This window comes from Lithobates pipiens, unplaced genomic scaffold, assembly GCF_037356315.1.
Source record: "Lithobates pipiens isolate NorthernLeopardFrog02 unplaced genomic scaffold, aLitPip1_a1.2 Scaffold_167, whole genome shotgun sequence".
Taxonomy (NCBI): domain Eukaryota; kingdom Metazoa; phylum Chordata; class Amphibia; order Anura; family Ranidae; genus Lithobates; species Lithobates pipiens.
In genome coordinates, this window is record NW_027507753.1 from 1,674,038 (window position 1) to 1,699,676 (window position 25,639).

Here is a 25,639-nt window from a genome sequence, read left to right on the forward strand (position 1 = left end):
ACTCTGCAACACCCTGCAATACTCTGAAATACTCTGCAATACCCTGCAACACTCTGCAATGCTCTGCAACACTCTGCAATACCCTGCAATACCCTGCAACACTCTGCAATGCTCTGCAACACCCGCCAATAACCTACAACACTCTGCAATGTTCTGCAACACCTGCCAATACCCTGCAACACTCTGCAATGCTCTGCAACACCCGCCAATAACCTACAACACTCTGCAATGTTCTGCAACACCCGCCAATACCCTGCAACACTCTGCAATGCTCTGCAACACCCGCCAATACCCTGCAACACCTGCCAATACCCTGCAACACTCTGCAATGCTCTGCAACACCCGCCAATACCCTGCAACACTTTGCAATGCTCTGCAACACCCGCCAATACCCTGCAATGCTCTGCAAGACCCGCCAATGCTCTGCAACACTCTGCAACACCCGCCTATACCCTGCAACACTCTGCAATGCTCTGCAACACCCGCCAATACCCTGCAACACTCTGCAATGCTCTGCAACACCCGCCAATACACTGCAACACTCTGCCATGCTCTGCAACACCCGCCAATACCCTGCAATGCTCTGCAACGCAATACCCTGCAAAGCCATACTCTGAGATACCCAGCCATACTCGGAGATACCCAGCCATAGTCGGTGATACCCTGCAATACCCAGCCATAGACATCCACCCCTCCCTCCGGTGCTTCTACCGACTCGCCAATACGATCAAAGCCAGAATCCTTTTTTTTTTTTTTTTCAGACTTCTGAGCCTAGAGGTGAGATGCGGGGTCTTATTGACCCCATATCTCACTGTAAAGAGGACCTGTCATGCCATATTCCTATTACAAAGGATGTTTACATTCCTTGTAATAGGAATAAAAGTGATCAAAAAATTTATTTTTGGGGAAAAAAATGTCAAACTAAAATAAATAAAAGTAAAATGAAAAATAATTTTTTTTTTTTTAAAGCGCCCCTATCCCCATGTGCTTGCATGCAGAAGCGAACGCATATGTAAGTCCCGCCCACATATGAAAACGGTGTTCAAACCACACACGTGAGGTATTGGTGCGAACGTTAGAGCGAGAGCAATAATTTTAGCCCTAGACCTCCTCTGTAACTAAAAAAATATAACCAGTAAAAAAAATTAAATTGTCGCCTATGGGGATTTTTAAGTAGCGACGTTTGGCGCCATTCCACGAGCGTGTGCAATTTTGAAGAGTGACATGTTAGGTATCTATTTACTCAGCGTAACTTCATCTTTCACATTATGCAAAAATTGGGCTAACTTTACTGTTTTTTATTTTTTGATTTTTTTAAGCATGAAAGTTTTTTTTTCTGAAAAAAACACGTTCGAAAAATAGCTGTGCAAATACCGTGCGAGAGAAAAAGTTGTAACGAGCGCCATTGTATTCTCCAGGGTGTTTGCTAAAAAAAAACATATATAATGTTTTGGGATTCTATGTAATTTTCTAGCAAATAAATGATGATTTTTACATGTAGGAGAGAAATGTCAGAATTGTCCTGGGTGCTCCAGAACGCCTGATGGCGCTCCCTGCATGTTGGGCCTCTGTATGTGGCCACGCTGTGTAAAAATCTCACACATGTGGTATCGCCGTACTCGGGAGTAATAGCAGAATGTGTTTTGGGGTGTAATTTGTGGTATGCATATGCTATGTGTGAGAAATAAACTGATAATATGACAATTTTGTGAAAAAAAAAGTTAAAAAAATCTTGATTTTGCGAAGAATTGTGGGAAAAAATTACAACTTCAAAAAACTCATCATGCCTTTGTGTAGTAGTATAAATTTTGGCCAAAATTTATGAAGAAAAAATTACTAATCTGCAAAATTTTATAACAGAAACAAAGAAAAATTCATTTTTTTACAGAATTTTCTGTATTTTTTCTTTTATAGCACAAAAAATAAAAAACCCAGCGGTGAATAAATACCACCAAAAGAAAGCTCCATTTGTGTGAAAATAAGGACAAAAATGTCATATAGGTCCAGTGTTGCATGACTGAGTAATTGTCATTCAACATGTGAGAGCACCGAAAGCTGAAAATTGGTCTGGTTATTAAGGGTGTTTAAGTGCCCGGTGGTCAAGTGGTTAAATACCCCCAAAAGAAAGAAAGCTCCATTTGTGTGAAGAAAATGATAACAATTTCATTTGAGTACAGTGCAGCACGACCGAACAATTGTCAAAGTGTGACAGCGCTGAAAGGAAGGGGGTTTAAATGCCCAGTAAGCAAGAGGTTAAGGTATCAGTTGGGATCATCTGTTATAAACCAGCACAATTTAAATTGAAATTCCCCTAGACACCCTCCTAAACCTTGTGTTCCCAGAGGAGGCTGTTATAGCTGCAAAGGGCCAACTCAATATTGATCCATCCAGACTAAGCCCTTGTACACATGGTCGGAGAATCCGTCGGAATGTGTCCTATCAGACCGTGTCGTTGGAGAATCCGACTGTGTGTGGTCTGCATCGGACTGATTCAGTCGGAATATCCATCGGACCCAATTTTCCAACGTGTTGGAAATATTTCCCGACCAACTGGTTCGATCGGACATACTCCGATCATGTGTAGAGAATTTTGATCGGACCAAGTGCCACGCATGCTCAGATCAAATTCTTACATCAAAGCTATTGGCTACTAGCCTGAACATAGTCCCGTCGTAACGAAATTACGTCATCACGTTCTGAATGATCGGATTTTTCGACAACTTAGTCCGACCGTGTGTGTATGCAACAGTTTCGGACAAGATCCGATGGACAAAATCCGACAGATTTGGTTGTCGAAATCTCCGACCGTGTGTACAGGGGCTTAGACTGGGGGGGTCATTAATGTTCATATGTGTAAAGACAGGTGTCCTAATACTTTTGGTAATATAGTGTTTCTCAGTGCTGCTGACTAATTGAAAATGATAATATTCCGCCCTGACCGATTGACTCAGTTTGATCGAATCCTATCAAAATTGATCGGATGAGACATTAAGGCTATTCAATTGTTTGTGGATTTGATTGTTTTGATGGAATCACACAAAATGCAGCAAGCTGTACTTTTTATAAACGCACATAAAGACAACACAATGGTATAAATGAGGTTTATTGAAATACACAAACTTTTTTTTTTTGCATATGCATTTGTACTGCGTTAAAAAAAAAAAAAGAACATTTTATTGGATGTGATTTTTGTGAAGTCCTGATAGGAATGAGAGGGCGAGGTTATTCTTCTGCTCTGTACACGTCCCTCTCAGAGAGCTCAGAAAACACGTGATTTCCTGCTATGGGGGATGGGGTGATATATACAAGAGACTGTATAAGGAAGTGAAACATTGCGAGATCCATCTGAGCGTGTCACAGAGGTAAGAATTTCTTGTATCTCCTACACCACAATACAAATATGTATTCCAGAAAGGTTATCAATCAGCAGATAAAGATACTCCAAACACCTGGTGTTGGCGCTCCAATCATCCCGGCACCATGGTTGTTATGGTATCAGGATGATTGAAGCACATTATTTCCTTCTTTTCTTTTTTAACCACTTTCAGACCGGACCATTTTGCTGGTCAATGACCAGAGGTCTTTTTACAATTTGGCACTGCGCTGCTTTAACTGGTAATTGCGCGGTCATGCAATGTTGTACCCAAACAAAATTTGCGTCCTTTTCTTCCCACAAATAGAGCTTTCTTTTAAAGGTATTTGACTGACTCTGCGATTTTTATTTTTTGCGATATAAACGTAAAAAGGCCACAAATTTTGAAAAATAAATGATATTTTCTACTTTTTGTTATTAGAAAAATCCAATAAACTCAATTTTAGTCATACATTTAGGCCAAAATGTATTCAGCCACATGTCTTTGGTAAAAAAAGTCAATAATTGTATATTTATTGGTTTGCGCAAAAGTTGTCACATCTACAATCTAAGGTACGTTTTCTGGAATTTACGCAGCTTTTAGTTTATGACTGCCTATCTCATTTCTTGAGGTGCTAAAATGGCAGGGCAGTACAAAACCCCCCCAAATGACCCCATTTTGGAAAGTAGACACCCTAAGGAAATTGATAAGAGGCATGTTGAGCCCATTGAATATTTTATTTTTTTGCCTCAAGCGATTGAATAATGACAAAAATTTTTTTTTTTTTTTTTTACACAAGGTTGTCACTAAATGATATATTGCTCACACATGCCATGGTTATATGTGGAATTGTACCCCAAAATACATTCTGCTGCTTCTCCTGAGTATGGGGATACCACATGTGGTCGACTTTTTGGAAGCCTAGCCGCGTACGGGGCCCCGAAAACCAAGCACCGCCTTCAGGATTTCTAAGGACGTACATTTGTAATTTCACTCCTCACTACCTATCACAGTTTTGAAGGCCATAAAATGCCAAGATGGCACAAAACCCCCACAAATGACCCCATTTTAGAAAGTAGACACCCCAAGCTATTTGCTGAGAGGCATGTTGAGTCCATGGAATATTTTATATTTTGCCACAAGTTGCGGGAAAATTACAAACTTTTATTTATTTTTTATTTTTTTCACAAAGTTGTCACTAAATGATATATTGCTCACACATGCTATGGGCATATGTGAAATGACACCCCAAAATAAATTCTGCTGCTTCTCCTGAGTACGGCGATACCACATGTGTGAGATTTTTTGGGAGCCTAGCCGCGTACGGGGCCCCGAAAACCAAGCACCGCCTTCAGGATTTCTAAGGGTGTAAATTTTTGATTTTACTCCTCACTACCTATCGCAGTTTTGAAGGCCATAAAATGCCAAGATGGCACAAACCCCCCCCAATGACCCCATTTTGGAAAGTAGACACCCCTAAATTTAGGGGTACACTAGTGAGACTCACAGGTAAAAAAGCACCTAGGCTGTCAGCGACTGTATCAAAACGCTACAAAAAAAAATCAGGATCAGGCCTGACTCTGCGAACACTGCAGTTATGTGTGTTGTGTTTTGTAAGTGACAGTGATCGATCGATACTGCACTTGGGTGGGCTGATCTGGGCTTGGCGGAGGGGCTAAACGCAGGTGCTAGCAGGTATCTGGGCTGATCCCGCTAACAATGCGTTTTGGGAAACCTAAACTGCTGGCGACGCTAATATAGATCTGATCAGATACTATATTACTAAGGGAGGTGTATGCTTTGCACATGGGTGTTAGCGGTACTGGCACTAACCTGACGCTGCCTGGGGCGACGCAGACCTTATCTGACCCTCAAACTTATATCACCCACCGGGTGATCAGGGGGTTAAACCTTTATTAGGTAATAATGGCGGGTGCCCTGAAACTATAAAAAAATAACTAACCAACCAGCGTCACCTGTAACAGTTATATGGTGATCACTGGTGAAAGGGTTAACTAGGGGGCAATCAGGGGGCTTTATGCGGTAGTATATGGGGGTCCCTGGCGCTATAAAAAGCTGTGGCGAACCTAAATACCTACCTGCCTAACTAGCGTCACCTGTGACACTAACACAGCAATCAGAAAAACAATCGCTTATTAGGCTGGGTTCACACTGGAGCGATGCGGGAACGACACGAATCCGCGGCGGGTTCCCGTATCACACTGCCCTATGCGAACTGCTGGGAGTGTCAGTGAAATGTTAATGACACCCTCAGATCAGTTCGCATATCGCAGTGCGATCTGCAAACTCGGACAGGAATCGGATCGCATGGTGTGAACACCCATGCGATCTGATTCTGCTGCGGACCAAAAAAAGGGTCCCGTGCGAGTTTGCGGCGGGTGCGACGCAAATTCAGCCATACTATCTGTATGGCTGAACTCTAATCGCACAGAGATCGGATGTGATTTGCACTGCAGTGCGGTGCAAATCACATCCGTTCTCATAAACCGCTGCAATGTGAACCCAGCCTTAGTGACACTGGTGACGGGGGGTGATCACGGGGTTAAACCTTTATTGGGGGGGTTAGGGGGGGTACCTTAGAACTAAAGGGGGCTAACCCTAACTGCCCTAACAGTTATTACAGTCATAAATGACACCAATGCAAAAAAAAAAAATGCAATTGTGTCACTGTGATTGGGGGTGCAGGGGTGATTGGGGGGGTGATCGGGGGTGAAGGGGGGGTGAGAGTGTGCCTGGCATGTTCTACTGTACGTGTGGTGTGTTGGTGCAACTCACCGATCCTCTCTCTGTGCCGGAACGAAAAATACCGACACGGAGGAGAGATTACCTCACTTCCTCTGCCTGTGTTTACATTACAGGAGAGGAAGTGATGTCACGCTTCACTTCTATTCGTCAGGAGCGATCGCGAGGGGGTGGCCATGAACGAATGGCTGCCCCCTCATCCCGGATCGCTCCTGAACGGATACCGACCGCCGCTGGCACCGGGGGGGCCTGATCGGGCCCCCCACCCGCGGGAAGGCAGGGACGTACATGTACGCCCATATGCCTGCCCGTGCCATTCTGTCGACGTACATCGTCGTGCGGCGGTCAGCAAGTGGTTAAGGTTAAACCTCTTTTCTTCTAATTTTAATGAGTAGCCACGTATCTTATTATCCAGAAATATCCAGCAAAATCCAGATACACCACGTCTATGGGCCTTCCTTTATCTAGCTGGCAACTCACCACCTCATAGAAGGTTAATAGTTTGGTTTGGCAAGAACGATTCTTCATGAATTCATGCTGATTACTGCTAATGATACCGTTCTCTTTACTAAAATCTTGTATATAGTCCCTTATCATCCCCTCCAAGAGCTTACATACTATTTCTGTAATTCCAGGGATGTATTTTGGGCCCTTTTTTTAAATATTGGTGCTACATTGGCTTTTCTCCAATCAGCTGGTACCATTCCAGTCAGTAGACTGTCAGTAAAAATTAGGAACAATGGTCTGGCAATTACTTGACTGAGTTCCCTAAGTACCCTCGGATGCAAGCCATCTGGAGCTGGTGATTTGTTAATGGTAAGTTTCCCAAGTCTATTTCTAATTCTGTCCTCTGTTAGCCATGGAGGTGCTTCCTGTGATGTGATATGAGGATAAACTCTGCAGTTTTGGTTACTGAAGCCCCCAATTCCCTTGTGAAGACTGAGGAGAAGAATAAAGTCAATACCTTCGCCATATCTCCATATTTTGTAACCAGATGTCCTTCCACGTTCTTTATGGGGCCAATATGGGCTGTCCTCCCTTTTTTACTGTTTATATACTTAGCCACTTCCCACCCAGCCAATGTACATATATACGGCCGGGTGGGCGCTCTCTTCTTCTGAGTAGATGTTCAGGAATGTCCCGTTCAGTAGGGGGATCGCGCGCAGACACACGCAGCTGTGCGATCCAGATGCGCGCGTGTCACCCGGACACGGCGCATCTCCAAGTGGCAGGAGAGCTCTGTGATTGGGCCTCCTGATCACATGACGACCGTGTCCAATCACAGCCTTCATGTGATGTAAACACAGAGCCGGTTGCTAGGCAATCGGCTCTCCTCTCCTCACACAGAAGTCATCGCTGAGGAGAGGAGAACAGATCACTGCAGCCGGCTGGTGATCAGTGAATATGAGCTTTTTACTCACTGATCACCAACCTAGTGTCCCCACACATGTCCTCAAAACACATGTCCCCAAATAATAAAAACACATGTCCCCCACATATGTAACAGTAAAATCACATGTCCCCAATGATTATCTGCACACATATGTCCGTGATCACCTGCACACATCTGTACATGATCATTTGCGTACATATGTCCGTGATCACACGAACCAATTATTATACACTTTACAATTTTTTTTTTTTACCAAAAACGTAGCAGAATACATTTTGGCTTAAATTTATGACAAAATTCGATTTTATTGGATTTCTTTTAAAATAGAAAGAAGAAAATAATGTTTTTTTTATTTTTTCAAAATTTCCGCTCTTTTTTTGCTTATATCGCAAAAAATAAAAAACTGAGTCGTGAATAAATACCACCAAAAGAAAGCTCTATTTGTGTGAACAAAATGATCAAAATTTCATTTGGGTACGGCGTAGCATGACCGCGCAATTGTCATTGAAAGTGTGAGAGCGATGAAAGCTGAAAATTGGTGTGGGAAGGAAGGGGGTGAAAGTGCCCCCCGGTATTGTAGTGGTTAAAGAATTTCTTGGGATTTTTTTTTTTTTGCTCTCCTCCACTACGTGTCTTTCGTTTTCTATCTTAGCTGCTCTAATTGCACCCTTTTGTAGCACTGACCCTCGAAGGAGCGGCTGAATTTGTTTGGGCCTGTACTCTGCTATTAATCCCCCAATGACTTGGCTCAGTCCCCTTGACACAGCTGTGGTGCAATATTGGTGTGAATCTAATAGTGAAGGACAAGCCCACAATATGCAATATAATAATAGTATACCTTTGTTATTACCTGGGTATCCGATGTTCCACCTGCTGGAAAAGGAACAACACTCCACACAAATAGTACTTAACCAGAAACGTATTTTCACCGGGGTTAGTGTAAAATAGTAATTACAGCATTTGCACTGTCACACCCACATAATGTAACAGCACAACAGTTTGTACATGTACAGTTGTCTTATATGATCCCTTAGAATGTGTCTCCAATTGGGACTAGTGCTCAGAGTGACTAAGTCTTACTCTGGGCACCTTCCCACTTCCAGCACACTGTGGTGAATAGGGATGAGCTTCGTGTTCGAGTCGAACGTACGTTCGACTCGAACATTGGCTGTTCGTGCGTTTGGCGAATTCCGAACGTTTTGGCCGTTCGCGTCAAAATTCGAGTGACGCGCGCGCGGACCACAATGCACTGCGTTGGCGCAGTGCATTGCTGCCCGATGATTGGCCAAGCATGCACTGTGACCCCGCATGCTTGGCCAATCGCAGCGCCGGCAGCGAGGAGAGCCATGATTGGCCACAGGCATCCTGCCTGTGGCCAATCATAGCTTAGGCTGTGTAGTGCACGCCCCACACTATATAAGGCCGCCTTTAAGGCGGCCTCCTGTAGTGTGTTACTTTGCATCTGAAGCAGTGGGTGTTCTGTGTACCTTCAACACAGTACACACCAATCGTTTTTGGCTGATTTCCTATCTTGCTGCTGTGTAGTGGTTGTTGTCTGTGCCCTGACTGCAGTATACACCACTATATTCACCTCACCTATATAGCTAGTGATCTAGCTTTAACCACTTAACAAATGCCCATTGCCGATTAACGGCTTCAGGGCGGTTGTTTAACTCAGAGAGGCCATTAATTAACGGCCTCCCAGAATTCTGCTCTCGCGTGCCCCGAGGTGTGCGCACTCGAGAGCATCCGTGACCGCCGGGTCCATAGCGGCCGTTTACCACGTGATTGCTCCGTCAAATGACGGAGTGATCACTTGGAAACAAACCGGCGTTATGTTATGACGCCTGTTCCTCCCTCCCCTTTCTGTACCGATCGGTACAGCGGAGGGGAAAGAGATCGGTGTCAGCAGCGATGTGGGCTGCATCTGCAGTGCCCACATCGCTGCTCACCGAATTTAACCCCTCAATTCCCTGCCAATACTCTGCAATACCAGTGCATACTCTGCAGTACCCTGCCATTACTCTGCAGTACCCCGCCATTACTCTGCAGTACCCCGCCATTACTCTGCAGTGCAGTACCCCGCCATTACTCTGCAGTGCAGTACCCTGCCATTACTCTGCAGTACCCCGCCATTACTCTGCAGTACCCCGCCATTACTCTGCAGTGCAGTACCCCGCCATTACTCTGCAGTGCAGTACCCTGCCATTACTCTGCAGTACCCCGCCATTACTCTGCAGTACCCCGCCATTACTCTGCAGTGCAGTACCCCGCCATTACTCTGCAGTGCAGTACCCCGCCATTACTCTGCAGTGCAGTACCCTGCCATTACTCTGCAGTACCCCGCCATTACTCTGCAGTGCAGTACCCTGCCATTACTCTGCAGTACCCTGCCATTACTCTGCAGTACCCCGCCATTACTCTGCAGTACCCCGCCATTACTCTGCAGTACCCCCATTACTCTGCAGTAACCCCCATTACTCTGCAGTACCCCCCAATACTCTGCAGTACCCGCCATTACTCTGCAGTACCCCCAATACTCTGCAGTACCCTGCTATTACTCTGTAGTACCCCGCCAATACCCGGCCAATACTCTGTAATACCCTGCCATAAATTGCCATACCCAGCCATACTCAGAGATACCCAGCCATACTCGGTGATACCCTGAAATACCCAGCCATAGACGCCCCCCACCCCTCACCACCCTCCGGTGCTTCTACCAACTCGCCAGTACAATCAAAGCCAGAATCTTTTTTTTATTTTTTATTTCAGGCTTCCCAGCCTAGAGGTGAGATGTGGGGTCATATTGACCCCCCAGATTTCACTGTAAAGAGGACCTGTCACCCCATATTCCTATTACAAGGGATGTTTACATTTCTTGTAATAGGAATAAAAGTGATCAAAAATATATTTTTGGGAAAAAAATGTCAAACTAAAATAAATAAAGTAAAATGAACAATAAAAAAATAAAATAAAAATTAAAGCGCCCATGTCCCCATGTGCTCGCATGTGCCACACATGTGAGGTATCCCCCCGAGAATGTTAGAGCGAGAGCAATAATTCTAGTCCTAGACCTCCTCTGCAACTCAAAACATGTAACCAGTAAAAAAAAAATTAAAGCATCGCCTATGGGGATTTTTTAAGTAGCAACGTTTGGCGCCATTCCACGGGCATGTGCAATTTTGAAGAGTGACATGTTTGATATCTATTTACTCAGCATAACTTCATCTTTCACTTTATGCAAACATTGGGCTAACAAGTGGTTAATAATAGAGCTTGCAGTCAGTAGTGTTAGGAGATAGTGCGTGCTGTCTGCGTGCTCTGTACCCAGTACATACCGCTATAATATAGGGCAGGCCCCTACTTTCAAACATCCAACTTACAAACATCTCCTACTTGCAAACGCAAGGAGACAGCAGCAAGTGAGATGAAAAAAGATGGACGACAAAACAAATTATACAGGGGTGATAACCCTTCCCTATGTTTTCCAAAAAGCTTAAAGATAGTTTTTTTGACTGGAGCTACACTTTAAAAATGTACCGGTTGAAAATGACAAACAGATTCAACTTAACACAACAAACCTACACAGTCCCTGTCTTGTTTGCACCGCCTGTATACTGCTGTTCTGAGTATATAGGGCCTGGGGGCCACACGCATTTCCTTTTTTTTAATATGGGTACGGGGTTCCCCTTAATATGCGTACAAGACCCAAATAGGCTGGTAATGGGCAGGGAGGGCTACCCATGCCATTTTTCTGAATGATTTTCAACCATATTGCAGGAACCAGATATAACATTAAAACCACAAGCAGTTTTATATGGTGTTATTTCCGTTTAATGTCATTTTGTGCAGGGACTGTTCTAAACACGGGAAACACGTGGCACTTCACAGGCATACTATAGACACCCCCCAGGCACCATATTTAAAGGAATATTTCACTTTTTTTTTTTCACTTTAATCGTCATTAAAATCAGTGCTCCCGCCAAAACGGTAGTTTTTAAAACTTTTTTTTGCAGTGACCCATGTCCCCTGAGGCAGGAGGCAGGTCGCCAAACCCTTTTTAGGACAGTATCTTGCATATTAGCCGTTAAAATTAGCACTTTCCAATTCGAACGTTCGAGTCCCATAGACTTCAATGGGGTTCTAACGTTCGTACCGAACGCGGGGGTCGTTCGCAAGTTCTGGTGCGAACCGAACCGGGGGGTGTTCGGCTCATCCCTAATGGTGAACACAAAAATGCAAAGTGTTAAATGCAGTACAACACAATCACTAGGGAGCTCCCCCTACTTTAATAAGATGCAAGGCCTTGCAATAAAAGATGCAGTCTTTGATCTTCTTTCTTCTGCTAGCTATAGATGTTGTAACAATTGTAATCCAACAGTGGAACAACAAAGGGTTAATGGGAGGTGAATATTAGAACTGTTCCTGTAGTGTGGTACACCTGCAACTGCCTCTGGTGTAATTAGCTTTGGATAACACTGTGCTAATAGTAAGGTGAAGGGTAGGCTTGAGGCCTGCTTAAACTCAGACTCTTTAATAAATTCTCTTCCGTGGCACTACAGGTCCCAGCAACACTGTGTTAAAGTCTGGGTGTTTAAAAAGTGTGTTAGAAAACTATGGGTGACAAACTGGGTCCAAACAGATGGATGCCTCCACTCCACAAGAACACACACGCACGCACGCACGCACACGCACACACATACACCTCCTTGCAGGCAGGCCGTGTGTCTAGAAAGAAAATGGTGGTCGAACGGGCTCTTTTATAGCCTACCCAGCATCCAGTTCAGTAGAGGGGTGATCATGGGTAGGTCACCTGGCATTCTGGGTAGGTAGGTCACAGTAAAATGTAAACAGAACAGTCACTTCCTGTCATCTTTCTAGTGCTATAGAAGAAGGAAAATAATTGAAGTCCATTTCCTGTTTTGGCCACTAGATGGTGCCAAATGCTAAGCTATAACACTGCTCATAGACTTACATTGCATTATGTTAGTAGGCAAAAACACCAGTGCTACACTTACATTTCTTGTTGCATTCTTTGTTAAGAACTAAGGGGCCAAGCCCAATCCCTGAAAAACAACCCTTCACCATCAGTGGCAGCCTGTCCATTAGGGGCGCATGGGCGCTGCCCCCCTATCCATGTGTCTACATGCAGGGCACCAAATGCATGGATTCCAATGGGGTTGGAAAGGCTCTAATAGACTTAAAAAAAAGGGTGAGCTTCAAAAAAGGGTGGTCTCGGGGTGCAGAGCACTGCGCTCCAAGCCCACCCGGTTGTTTTACAATAGCAAATTAATATTCACTATTCTCACACTGTTCTTCCTCCCAGTCAATCAGGAAGTGGGTCCTGAAACCCGTCACCCAATTGGCTTAAAGGACAGGTGATCCTTTTGGATGCCTAGGAGGAGGAGGGAAAGAGATGGTAAGTGTGGGGCTAGATGACCTGCCGCAAGACTCCTGGGGGGAGGGTGACCTAACCGATTGGGAGCAGTGGGGGTGGGGGAGCCACCGAATGAACCAGAGGGGGTGGTTGTTTGCCCGCCCAAAAAAAAAAAACACCAGCCCCCACTGCACACCATAATCCCCCCTCCACAAAATGATGTTGACCAGTGCACAAAGCAAGGTCCATAAAGACAAGGATGAACACGTTTGGGGTATATGAACCTGACTGGCTTGCACAGAGTCCTGAACTCAACCTGATAGAACACTTTTGGGATGAATTAGAGTGGAGACTGAGAGCCAGGCCTTCTCATCCAACATCAGTGCCTGACCTCTCAAATGTGCTTCTGGAAGAATAATCAAACCTTCCCATAAACACATCTCCTAAACCTTGTGGATGGCCTTCCCAGAAGAGGTGAAGCTGTTATAGCTGCAAAGGGCGGAGCCAACTCAATATTGAACCCTCTGGACTAAGACTGGGATGTCATTAAAGTTCATGTAAAGGCAGGTGTCCCAATACTTTTGGTAAGATAGTGTTTCTCAGTGCTGCTGACTGATTGAAAATGATAATATTCCGCCCTGACCGATCGATTCAGTTTAAACTAAGCCTATCGTAATTGATCAGATGAGACATTAAGGCTATTCAATTGTTTGTGGATTGGATTGTTTTGATGGAATCACACAAAATGCAGCAATCTGAACTATTTATAAACGCACATAAAGGCAACACAATGGTATAAATGAGGTTTATTGAAATACATAAACTTTTTTTTTTTGCATATGCATTTGTACTGCGTTAAAAAAAAAAAAAACATTTGAGTGCATCTGAGTTTTGTAAACATGTCCTGAAGGAGCCCAGAGGGTGAGTTTAACCACCTCCCGCCCGCCCTATAGCCGAATGACGGCCTTAGAGCAGGCGGGTTCCTTCGTCTGGTCGTCCCTGGACGGCCTTGTGTTTACTTCTGCAATGCGCGCCGCCGGGGGCGCGCATCGCGGAAGTTTTGTATTCGCCGTGTCTCCCGGAGACAGGCAAATACAGATCGCCGTGAACGGCCAATCAAAGTGGCCATTCACAGCGCGATTGCAGCTGCCAATGGGAGATGATCTCATATGTAAACATATGAGATCATCTCCCATTGCCGTGTCTCTCCCTCCTCACACAGAGACAGCGTGTAAGGAGGGAGAGCGATCTGTAAGTCAGCCCCAGTGCCATCTGTCAGCCCCAGTGCCATCTGTCAGTAGTGCCAGTGCCAGCGCCAGTGCCACCTGCCAGCGCCAGTGGCTGCCGTCAGCCCCTGTGCCGTCAGCCCTAGTGCCGCCAGTGTCGTCAGCCCCAGTGCTGCCAGTGCCACCTGCCAGTGCCACCTGCCAGCACCAGTGCCACCTGCCAGCGCCATCCGTCAGCCCCAGTGCCGTCAGCCCCAGTGCCATCAGTGCCGCCAGTGCCAGTGCCATCCGTCAGCCCCAGTGCCATCAGCCCCAGTGCCGCCAGTGCCACCTGCCAGTGCCACCTGCCACCACCAGTGCCGCCAGTGCCAGTGCCGCCAGTGCCACCTGCCAGTGCCACCTGCCAGCACCAGTGCCACCTGCCAGCGCCAGTGCCATCCGTCAGCCCCAGTGCCGTCAGCCCCAGTGCCGCCAGCCCCAGTGCCGCCAGTGCCACGTGCCAGTGCCACCTGCTAGTGCCATGTGCCACCTGCCAGTGCCACCTGCCAGCGCCAGTGCCACCTGCCAGTGCCATCCATCAGCCCCAGTGCCGTCAGCCCCAGTGCCGCCAGTGCCAGTGCCGTCAGTGCCACCTGCCAGCGCCAGTGCCACCTGCCAGAGCCAGTGCCACCTGCCAGAGCCAGTGCCATCTGCCAGGCGCAGTGCCATCTGCCAGCCCCATCTGCCAGTGCCATCTGCCAGCGCCATCTGCCAGCGCCATCTGCCAGTGCCATCTGCCAGTGCCATCTGCCAGCCCCATCTGTCAGCCCCATCTGTCAGCCCCATCTGTCAGCCCCATCTGCCTCCAGTGTCATCTGCCTCCAGTGCCATCTGTCAGTGCCACGTGTCGTCAGTGCCACGTGTTGTCAGTGCCACGTGGGGTCACTTTGTGGGCATTTCCATTGTCCTGGTGCTCCAGGACCTTCAAAACTGTAATAGGTGGTTGAGAAATAAGATGTGTAATTTATGCTCCTAGAACGCCTGATGGTGCCATTTCAATATTGGGCCTCTGTATGTGGTCAGGCTGTGTAAAAGTCTCACACATTTGATATCGTTATACTCAGGAGGAGTAGTAGAACGTATTTTGGGGTGTCATTTTTGCTATGTACATGCTATGTGTTGGAAATATCTTATAAATGGACAACTTTGCGTAAAAAAAAATGCGTTTTCATTTTTTTTCCACATTTTCCCAAAACTTCTGGAAAAAAAATGAACCATTCAAACGACTCATTATGCCTCATAGATTATACGTTGGGGTGTTAGCTTTCCAAAATGGGGTCACTTTGTGGGCATTTCCATTGTCCTGGTGCTCCAGGGCCTTCAAAACTGTAATAGGTGGTTGAGAAATGAAATGTGTAATTTATGCTCCTAGAACGCCTGATGGTGCTATTTCAATATTGGGCCTCTGTATGTGGCCAGGCTGTGTAAAAGTCTCACACATTTGGTATCGTTATACTCAGGAGGAGTAGCAGAACGTATTTTGGGGTGTCATTTGTGGTATACACATGGCATGTGAGAGAAATAACCTATTACATTGAAAATTTTGTGAGAAAAAAAAATATCTTCATTTTGCAAAGAATTGTGGGAAAAAGATGACAACATCAAAAACCTCACCATGCATCTTAGTAAATACCTTGGAATGTCTACTTTCAAAAAAGGGGTCATTTGGGGGGTATTTGTACTTTCCTGACTTGTTCGGGTCACAAGAAGCGAGATAGGCCACCAGTACATCAGATGTGATCAATTTTGTGCGATTCGCACCACAGCTTGTAGACTCTCTAACTTTCACAAAGACCAAATAATATCCACTAATTTGGGTTATTTTTACCAAAGATATGAAGCAGTATAAATTGTGGCCAAAATGTATGAAGAAAAATTATAATTTGCAAAATTTTATCACAGAAACAAAGAAATATGCGTTTTTTTTTTCAAAATATTTGGTCTTTTTTCATTTATAGCGCAAAAAATAAAAACCCCAGAGGTGATCAAATACCACCAAAAAGAAAGCTCTATTTGTGGGAAAAAAGGACACAAAATTCATTTGGGTACAGTGTTGCATGACTGAGTAATTGTCATTCAAAGTGTGAGAGCACCAAAAGCTGAAAATTGGTCTGGGCAGGAAGGGTGTTTAAGTGCCCAGTAAGCAAGTGGTTAAAGTGGTTGCACACCCTGTATACCCTGCATACCCTGCACACCCTGTATACCCTGCATACCCTGCATACCCTGCACACCCTGCACACCCTGCACACCCTGTATACCCTGCACACCCTGTATACCCTGCATACCCTGCACACCCTGTATACCCTGCACACCCTGTATACCCCGTATACCCTGCACACCCTGTATACCCTGCACATCCTGTATACACTGCACACCCTGCACACCCTGTATACACTGCACACCCTGTATACCCTGCACACCCTGTATACCCTGCACACCCTGTATACCCTGCACACCCTGCACACCCTACATACCCTGCATACCCTGCACACCCTGTATACCCTGTATACCCTGCACACCCTGCATACCCTGCACACCCTGTATACCCTGCATACCCTGCACACCCTGTATACCCTGCACACCCTGTATACCCTGCACACCCTTCATACCCTGCACACCCTGCACACCCTGCATACCCTGTATACCCCGTATACCCTGTACACCCTGTATTCCCTGCACACCCTGCATACCCTGCATACCCTGCATACCTTGCACACCCTGTATACCCTGTATACCCTGCACACCCTGTATGCCCTGCACACCCTGTATACCCTGCATACTCTGCACACCCTGTATACTGTGCACACCCTGTATACCGTGCACACCCTGCACACCCTGTATACCCTGCACACCCTGCACACCCTGTACACCCTGCATACTCTGCACACCCTGTACACCTTGCAAACCCTGTACACCTTGCAAACCCTGTACACCTTGCACACCCTGTACACCCTGCACACCCTGCCCACCCTGTACAACCACTTTTACCTACAGGTAAGCCTATATTAAGGCCTATACGTACCTGTAGGTGCTGGAAATATCTCCTAAACCTCCACCATGGGAGATATGTATAATAAAGCTGTGCACTGATGTCTACAGCGCATGCACACTTTAGAAAGAGTAGATCGTGTCATTTCTAAAGGGGTCATGCCGTGACTGACGGCTCCCACGTGCATGCACGTGAGTGACTCTACGCCACTTCGGCCCCCGGAAGGAAGAGGGGTGAGAATGGTTGCTCGCTGCTAGTGGGGACAGCGGTGACATCTCAGGCTTTGGTTTCAGGTAAGTGACACATAATGGGTTACTATGTGATGCGATGTGATGCATAGTAGCCCATTATGCTTCACTTTTGCAGAGAAATGAAGACAAAGTAAAACACATCAGGGCTTACTTCCTCTTTAACCTCCAGCTGTGTACACGGCCCTCTCAGAGACCACAGATCAGGAAACATGCGATTTCCTGCTATGGGTGTGGGAGATATACAAGAGACTGTTATAAAGAAGTAAAACATTGCGAGATTCGTCTGAGCGTGTCACAGAGGTAAGAGTTTGTTGTATCTTTCTGACTTTTTGATTCTGAGATGAACGAGGGATGGAGGGAGAAAGAAAGAAATAGGGAGGGAAGGAGAGAGAAGGAAGGAAAGACAGAGGGATGGAGGGACAGCAGACCCAGATCCTACATCACAATACAGATATGTGTATTCCAGAAAGTTTATCAATCAGCAGATAACGATGCTCCAAACACCTGGTGTTGGCGCTCCAATCATCCCGGCACCATGGTTGTTATGGTGTCAGGATGGTTGAAGAGCATTATTTTTATTATTACATTGTAATATAAAATGAAATAGTTCAACTCACCATAATGCAGAATCAGTGAGAGCCCTTAGGGCATCACTTGTCACATCACCTGTCACCAGATGCCATCAGGTGCCCCCAGTAGAGTCCCTCCTTACATCAGGTGCCCCAAACAGAGTCCATCCTTACATCAGGGGCCCCCAGTAGAGTCCCTCCTTACATCAGGTGCCCCAAGCAGAGTCCCTCCTTACATCAGGTGCCCCAAGCAGAGTCCCTCCTTATATCAGGTGCCCTCAGCAGAGTCCCTTCTTACATCAGGTGTCCCCAGTAAAGTCCCTCCTTAAACCATTGCCTGGGATGTAAATGTGTGCTAAAAGTTTGTGTTTCCTGGAGGGCTCTGTGCATGGAGGGAATGGAGGTGACTTGGGGGTCCCAGAACTCTGACGTCACCCCTCTTCACCTGGGTGTGGGCCGCACCCTCAGTAGCGATGCCATTGGTGATCTGTTCTCCGTGCCAGGATGCGTGAGAATGCGGTGTATACACCGCTCCTCCACCGCTCCAAAGATGCTGCTTGCAGGAGTTTTTTTAATGTCCCGCCAGCGCATCACCTCGGTGTTAAAGCCCTCAGGCCATTTTTCAGGCACTTTACAGGCACTATTTTTAGTCCAAAAGTGCCTGCAAAACACCTTAGTGTGAAAGGGGTCTACATGCCGGTTCACACTTTGGCTACTTTCACACTGGGGCGGGCACCGGCGGGCGCTGGCAGTAAAGCGGCGCTATATTTAGTGTTGCTTTACTGTCGTTTTTGCAGCAGAAAAAAAGGGTTAAACTTGCAGCGGCACTTTGCTGGCGGATTTGCAGCGCTGCCCCATTGATTTCTATGGGAAGGGGCGCTTTATGAGCGGTGAATACACGGCTCCTATAGTGCTGCAAAGATGCAGCTTGCAGGACTTTTTTGACCGTCCTGCAAGCGCACCGCTCCAGTGTGAAAGCCCTCGGGAGTGAATTGAGTGGCTCTTTCAGGGCGCTTTACAGGGGCTAATTTTAACACTATATCGCCTGCAAAGTGCCTCAGAGTGAAAGTAGCCTTTTGCACTGTGATTTCCCAACAAATTCTGTGCAGTCAGATTCTGCGCCACATCCAAATCCCACCCTGTTCATGTGAACCACTGCAGGAGGGCATGTTAATTTAAAGATAACCTGAAATGAACGCAGTGTGATTTCCAGAATTGGATCACATGGGTGTGAACACTCATACAATCTGAATCTGATGCAGCCAAAAAAAAGGGTCCTGCACCACTTTGGAACAGATGTGGTGCGATTTGAGCCATACAGAATGAACGCCTCAAATTGCACTGCGGAAGAATCGCATGTGAGTTCAACAGTAATGTGGTGCAATTCCTGTTCAAACCTCGCATGCAGTTCCCGCACCACATAGTGTGAACCAATTCTGGTTCACACTGGAGCGATGCCAGAACCCTGCGAATCCAGTGCGGGTTCCCGCATCGCATACAACTCGCAGGCAGTTCACACTGCACTATGCAAACTGCTGAGAGTGTCACCCCAAATCAGTTTGCATATCGCAGTGCAACCTGTCAATTCAGACAGGAATCGGATCGCATGGGTGTGAACACCCAAGCCATCCAATTCTGGTTCAGAACCCAAAAAAAAAAGGGGGCCCTGTGCCAGTTTGCTCCCAATGTGATGCAAATTCAGACACAATCTGTATGGCTGAGTTTGCATCGCACAGAGATCTCATGTGATTTGCACTGCGGTGCGAATCACATGGGATGTCGGACAGCACAGCAGTGTGAACCGGTCCGAATTGTAAAAAACTGCGGCACATGGATTGCTTTTCAGAGGTATTAGACAGGCGGTGAGGAGGAGATATATCGCCCCCTCACCACCTGTTTTAACCCCCTAAATGCCGCATCACCCTCCCCACAACTATGTGCTTGGACAAGGATATGGGAAAGTTGCAGCACAGACTCTTTTATTTGGTTGCATTTGGTGAGCGGTAGTGCCCGTCAAATGTAACTGGTGATAAAAGACCCCTTTCACACTAAGGCACTTTATAGGCGCTATAGCGCTAAAAATATCACTGGCATAGCGCCTGTAAAGAGCCTCTCCTGTCTCTCCAGTGTCATATCCCGATGGCTCTCACACTGGAGGACGCCAAAAAAAGTCCTGCAAGCCGCATCTTTGAGGCGCTTCAGGAGTGCAGCACCCCTGCCCATTGAAATCAATGGGCAGTGCCACTGAGGTGCCAGCTAATCCCCACTGCAGCGGAGCTTTGAACCCTTTTTCAGACGCTAACGGGGCTAAAAAGCACCCCACTAGCGGCCAAAAAGCGCAGCAAAAACTACCGTAAAGTGCCGCTAAAAATAGCGGCGCTTTACCGCCGACGACCCCAATGCCCCAGTGTGAAAGCAGCCTTATGCCCTGTACACACGATAGAATTTTTCCAACAACAAAATCCATGTTTTTTTTTTTCTGACGGATGTTGGCTCAAACTTGTCTTGCATACACATGGTCACAGAAATCTTGTCGGAAATCCCGATTGCCAAGAACATGTACGACGAGAAAAATGAAGTCCAATAGCCGGTGCGGCTCTTCTGCTTGATTCCGAGCATGCGCGAAACTTTGTGCAACGGAACTGTGTACACACCATCAGAAAATCCATTGTCGGAAAATTTCAGATCCAGATCTCAAATTTTGTGTGATGGAAATTCCGATGGAAAATGTCTGATGGAGCCCACACATGGTCGGAATTTCCCACAACAATCTCACATCGAACATTTGTTGTCGGAAAATCCTATCGCGTGTACGGGGTGTTTTTCTTTCTGCAGTCACAAAGCATCGTGGCTCCACCATGTGTACACCCTCAGCTGCGGCCTTGTCAGCAATTCACTCCAGCTTCTGCATTAAAACATGCTGGGCTTTCTTTTTTTTTTAACTGCTCACCAACCGTATACGCTATATATATATATATATATATATATATATATATATACGGTGGTGGAGCAGCTCTCCTGCACAGGATCCTGTACCTAGTATGTGATCCCGCACTTGCACCCCAGACCTGGAATTGGACACAGCGGGAGCCAATCAGGGGGTCCAGTGGATGCAATGTCTGCTGGCACCCGCCGATCATTCAGGACACAAGCAGAACAGCACTCTACCTATATAAACAAGACAGATTGCCATTCTGTCAGTAGGGAAGGTATTGATCCTGTGTTCTTGCAAATCAGGAATCATGGATCAATGCCTTCCCTTAGTAAAAGCTCCTCCCCCACAATGAGTAAGCAATAGCTAGGCACACAGTTAACCCTTTGATCGCCCCTGATGTTAATTCCTTCCCTGCCAGTGTCATTAGTACAGTGACAGTGCATATTTTTAGCACTGACCACTGTATTCCTGTCACTGGTCTCCAAAAAGTGTCACCTTGTATGTGATTTGTCCACCACGATATCGCAGTCTCACTATAAGTCGCTAATTGCTGCCATTACTAGGAAGAAAAATCCCATAAATCTATCCCATAGTTTGTAGACGCTAAAACCTTTGTGCAAACCAATCAACGTACGCTTATTGGGATTTTTTAACCAAAAATATGTAGCACAATACATATTGGCCTAAGTTTACATTTCTTCATTCAATGTGTTTTATAGAAGAAAGTAAAAAAATATATTGTTTTTTTTTAAATAATGGTCGCTCTTTTTTTGTTTATAGCGCTAAAAAAAATCTCAATTCAAATCTATCAACTATTTCTACTTTCATTCTTGAGATTAGGTGTGTAAATTGGGGACGTGCATTAGTTTGCCCGGGGCCCATGATGCTATTAAGATGGCCCTGCTGTGGATGTCTGGGGTGTGGGCTAATATACCCCCGGTGAGGCTGACTGAGATCAATTGCACTCCGCACCCCCTCAGCGTGATGACACGTGGTGCAAGCCTGCCCCAAGGAGCGAGCTTATGTCCCGTGCCACCGACACGCATGTAGCCCGCCCGTCTATACCTCACAGTGAGGCGCAAACAGGAAGGAACCTGTCACCAGGCAGGCTCCAAAGAGCAGGGATGTCCCAAGTGTGGCCCTCAGACAGGAATGTGGCTCCGAGCAGTGATTGACAGGAAGGTGGGGGGGGGCACTATGTGCGCCTCATTACTATTCTCTTTGGAGTGCCCAAAGGTGTCCCAGGTCTGTTACAATCCTATAGTGTATGCTAAAACAAAAATAATTACTGTGCACCGCTAAAGTGTTTGGATTTGGCTTGAAGAAAAAGTGACAACCTTAATCCCTACAAGAGGGCGGTGTCCGTGTGTCACTCGTGGCCCCCTTTATGGGATTCACCGTGGTAAACGGGTCTTTCCGCGGATATCTCACTCTCCTTAGTGTAATTGGTCAAGCAGGTATCATGTAGGGATAATAAATTGCCTCCATAGCATTATTCTGTTTAATAAATAGAAGGTAAGTATTGAAAAGCAGGAAGTCCGTCGCTCGCTGCTCTCCACGGACCCAAACCGGATGAGACATAATGACGCTCTAGCTCCGTCACATCCGGTTTGGGTCCGTGGATCACAGAGAGCGCCGGACTTCCTGCTTTTCAATGCTTGTTCTCTATTATTCATGAATTCTATAGGCTGTTTACTTTAGATCAGGCATGTCAAAAGTCCGGCCCGTGGGCCAATTGCAGCCCACATTCCGGTTTGATGTGGCCCCCACTTGCAATTTGCATATATATTCTTCTGTGGCCCCCAAAATCAGGCGTGTTATGTTTTTTTGTTTTTTTTGTAATTATATATATATATATATATATATATATATATATATATATATATATATATATATATATATCATAGTTGCCAACATTGTAAAAAAAAATTCGGGGACACTTTTTGCATTATCATTAGGAGGCAGGGCATGCATTTATAGGCGTGGCATAGAAAAAGGTGAAAATGCAGCGGGCACTGGGCGGGGTTTATGTAAAATAGTGGGTGTGGCTTAATGGGTGTGGCTCAAAGGGGTGTGGTTAGAGTCTGAGATGAATGCGGGAAGGAGAGGGAGAGGGAAAGGGGAAGGATGGAGGGACAGCAGCCCCAGATTCTACACCACAATAGCAATATTTGTTTTCCAGAGTTTGACAATCAGCAGATAAAGATACTCCAAATACCTGGTGTTGGCGCTTCAATCATCTTGTCACCATGGTTGTTATGGTGTCAGGATGATTGAAGCACATTATTTCTATTAATACATTGTAATATAAAATTAAATAATTCAACTCACCATAATGCAGAATCAGTGGGACCCCTAAGTGTGTCACTTGCCACGTCGCCTGCCACCAGCAGAGTCCTTCCTTGCATTAGGTGTCCCCAGCAGAGTCCTTCCTTGCATTAGGTGTCCCCAGCAGAGTCCTTCCTTGCATCAGGTATCCACAACAGAATCCGTCCGTACACCAGTACACCATCCACTACATTACACTGATTACTACAACACCCACTACACTACAATACCCACTACACTATACTGATTACTACAATACTCACCACACTAACCACTGCCTGGTGGAGCATGGAAGGGCACCAGCAACATGCTAGGAGGATGGAAATCCAGTTTGGAGGTCACGTGCAGCAGCCGTGTCCACCAGATCATAGCGGTTGAGGTACCTGTGGTGTGGGAGGATGTGGGGCCTAGGCCAAGCTGGGAAGCCTTGTCTACAGAAAGGCCGGGGAGAGCCAAGACAATCAGTGATGGAAGGGCCAGTGTAGCATGCAGATCGGTATCCCATGAAAGAAGGTATCCTTTGCTGCTACATCAAATGTGCCGGTTTCAGACAAAACAAACCAAGCGCAGAGTTACTGCCGACTAATACAGCTGAGTTAGATTAACCCCTCACACGCCAATTGATCGCCTGCATCATGAATACACAGCGGGACACAGGCTTCTTGCGAGGAAGGGACAGCAATAAACTGTATCGGCTACACACAGGCTGGCTGGTTGGCACAGGGGTCACAGGCAACACAGTCTACATTTCGCAGGGGGGGTCACAGTCTGCATGTCACAGGGGGGTCACAGTCTGCATGTCACAGGTGGGGTCACAGTCTGCATGTCACGGGGGGGTCACAGTCTGCATGTCACAGGGGGGTCACAGTCTGCATGTCGTAAGGGGGTCACAGTCTGCATGTCACAGGGGGTCACAGTCTGCCTGTCACAGGGGGGTCACAGTCTGCATGTCACAGGGGGGTCACAGTCTGCATGTCACAGGGGGGTCACAGTCTGCATGTCACGGGGGGGTCACAGTCTGCTTGTCATGGGGGGGTCACAGTCTACATGTCACCGGGGGCCACAGTCTGGATGTCACAGGGGGGCACATGCTGGTTGTCAATGGGGGCACATGATGGTTGGCACAGGCTAGCTGGATGTCACAGAGGGCCACAGGCAACACAGGCTGGATGTCACAGGCTGTGACCCCCCGTGACATGTAGACTGTGTTGCCTGTGACCCCTGTGCCAACCAGCCAGCCTGTGTGTAGCCGATACAGTTTGTTGCTGTCCCCTCCTCGCAAGCAGCCTGTGTCCCACTGTGTCTTCATGATGCAGCTGATCAATCGGCGAGTGAAGGGTTAATCTAACTCAGCTGTATTAGTAGGCAGTAACTTTGCACTTGGTGCTCCCCAGCCAGCGATCACATGTTGCTCCATGGGGCTGAGGGTTGGCGGCGGTTGATCTCTCCCTGTTTTGTTCAGTGGAGAGGGGTCTCCAATCCAAGCTGATTGGCTGCCCTCTCCTCTCCACTGAGCACAAGGGGAAACAATACTGTGGCAACGGCGGTGGCCATCTTTGTGTAGCCAGCTGACGTTTTTAGCCCAAAAAACTTTCCCGGGACAAAAGCAAAATCCCGGGAAAAAAATCGGGATAAGCTTAAATTGGGATGAGGGTCCAAAAATCAGGATTGTCCCGGGAAAATCGGGACTGTTGGCAAGTATTATATATATATATATATATATATATATATATATATATATATATACAAATCCCTAAGCGCCACTCAGGATTAGGATGAGCTGGGGCATGTTGCTGGGCGTGTTGCTTGGCATGTTGCTGGGGTGTGTTCACAACTCGATGTGTCAGAGTCCGCTAGGAAGCTCTCAGAGGCACTGAGATATTTCCTGGTCCGCAGCTGCAGAGGTAGGAGAAGTCTTGTTGGACAGTGTATTAGTGTATCGGATGAGCACACTTAGACCAAAACCTCTAGCAATGCACTCCCATGCTTCCCCTTCTGCTCAATTTCTAAAATGATGACTGTAAATAAGAGAAGGAAAGTTGACCGTGAGGCAGTGGTGGCCTGTGAGGCAGTGGGCTCACGGGCGCTACCCCTATCCCTACTGCCGCCTCCCTATCCATGCGCCCTGCCCCTTTCAGGATGCCAGGTGCATGGACTCCTACAGCGAGGGCAGGAGGGGGTGTATTTTTTGAAGCATCTAATTAGAGTCAGAGTCTCTAATAGGCTTCAAAAATGGGTGGGCTCGGGGAGCAGAGAGTGTGCCCTGATCCCACCCAATTGTGTGACCATAGCAAATTAATATTTGCTATTTTCACACCGCATTACCTCCTCGCCAATCTGGATGCAGGTCAGTGAGATCCGCTTCCTGATTGGCCAAAGCGCCAGGTGTCCCTATTGGGTGCTCAGCACTTTAGCG

The 25,639-nt window shown here is 46.6% G+C and overlaps 2 protein-coding genes across 6 annotated transcripts in view; one reads left to right on the forward strand and one right to left on the reverse strand.

The window, feature by feature from the left end:
* LOC143986539 (NACHT, LRR and PYD domains-containing protein 3-like) overlaps positions 1-25,639 on the reverse strand; it is a 535,368-nt gene that overhangs the window by 53,387 nt on the left and 456,342 nt on the right. The window lies entirely within an intron of this gene.
* LOC143986537 (NACHT, LRR and PYD domains-containing protein 3-like) overlaps positions 1-25,639 on the forward strand; it is a 177,532-nt gene that overhangs the window by 30,275 nt on the left and 121,618 nt on the right. The window contains exon 1 of one of the 5 annotated variants that reach the window (XM_077484904.1): positions 3,277-3,362. The exons of 2 other annotated variants lie outside the window; for them this stretch is intronic. The gene's annotated coding sequence lies outside the window, so the exon portion shown is untranslated. Of the gene's footprint in view, positions 1-3,276; positions 3,363-17,640; positions 17,692-25,639 lie in introns of those variants that run through there. 2 more of the 5 variants (XM_077484902.1, XM_077484901.1) reach the window with 2 other exon arrangements.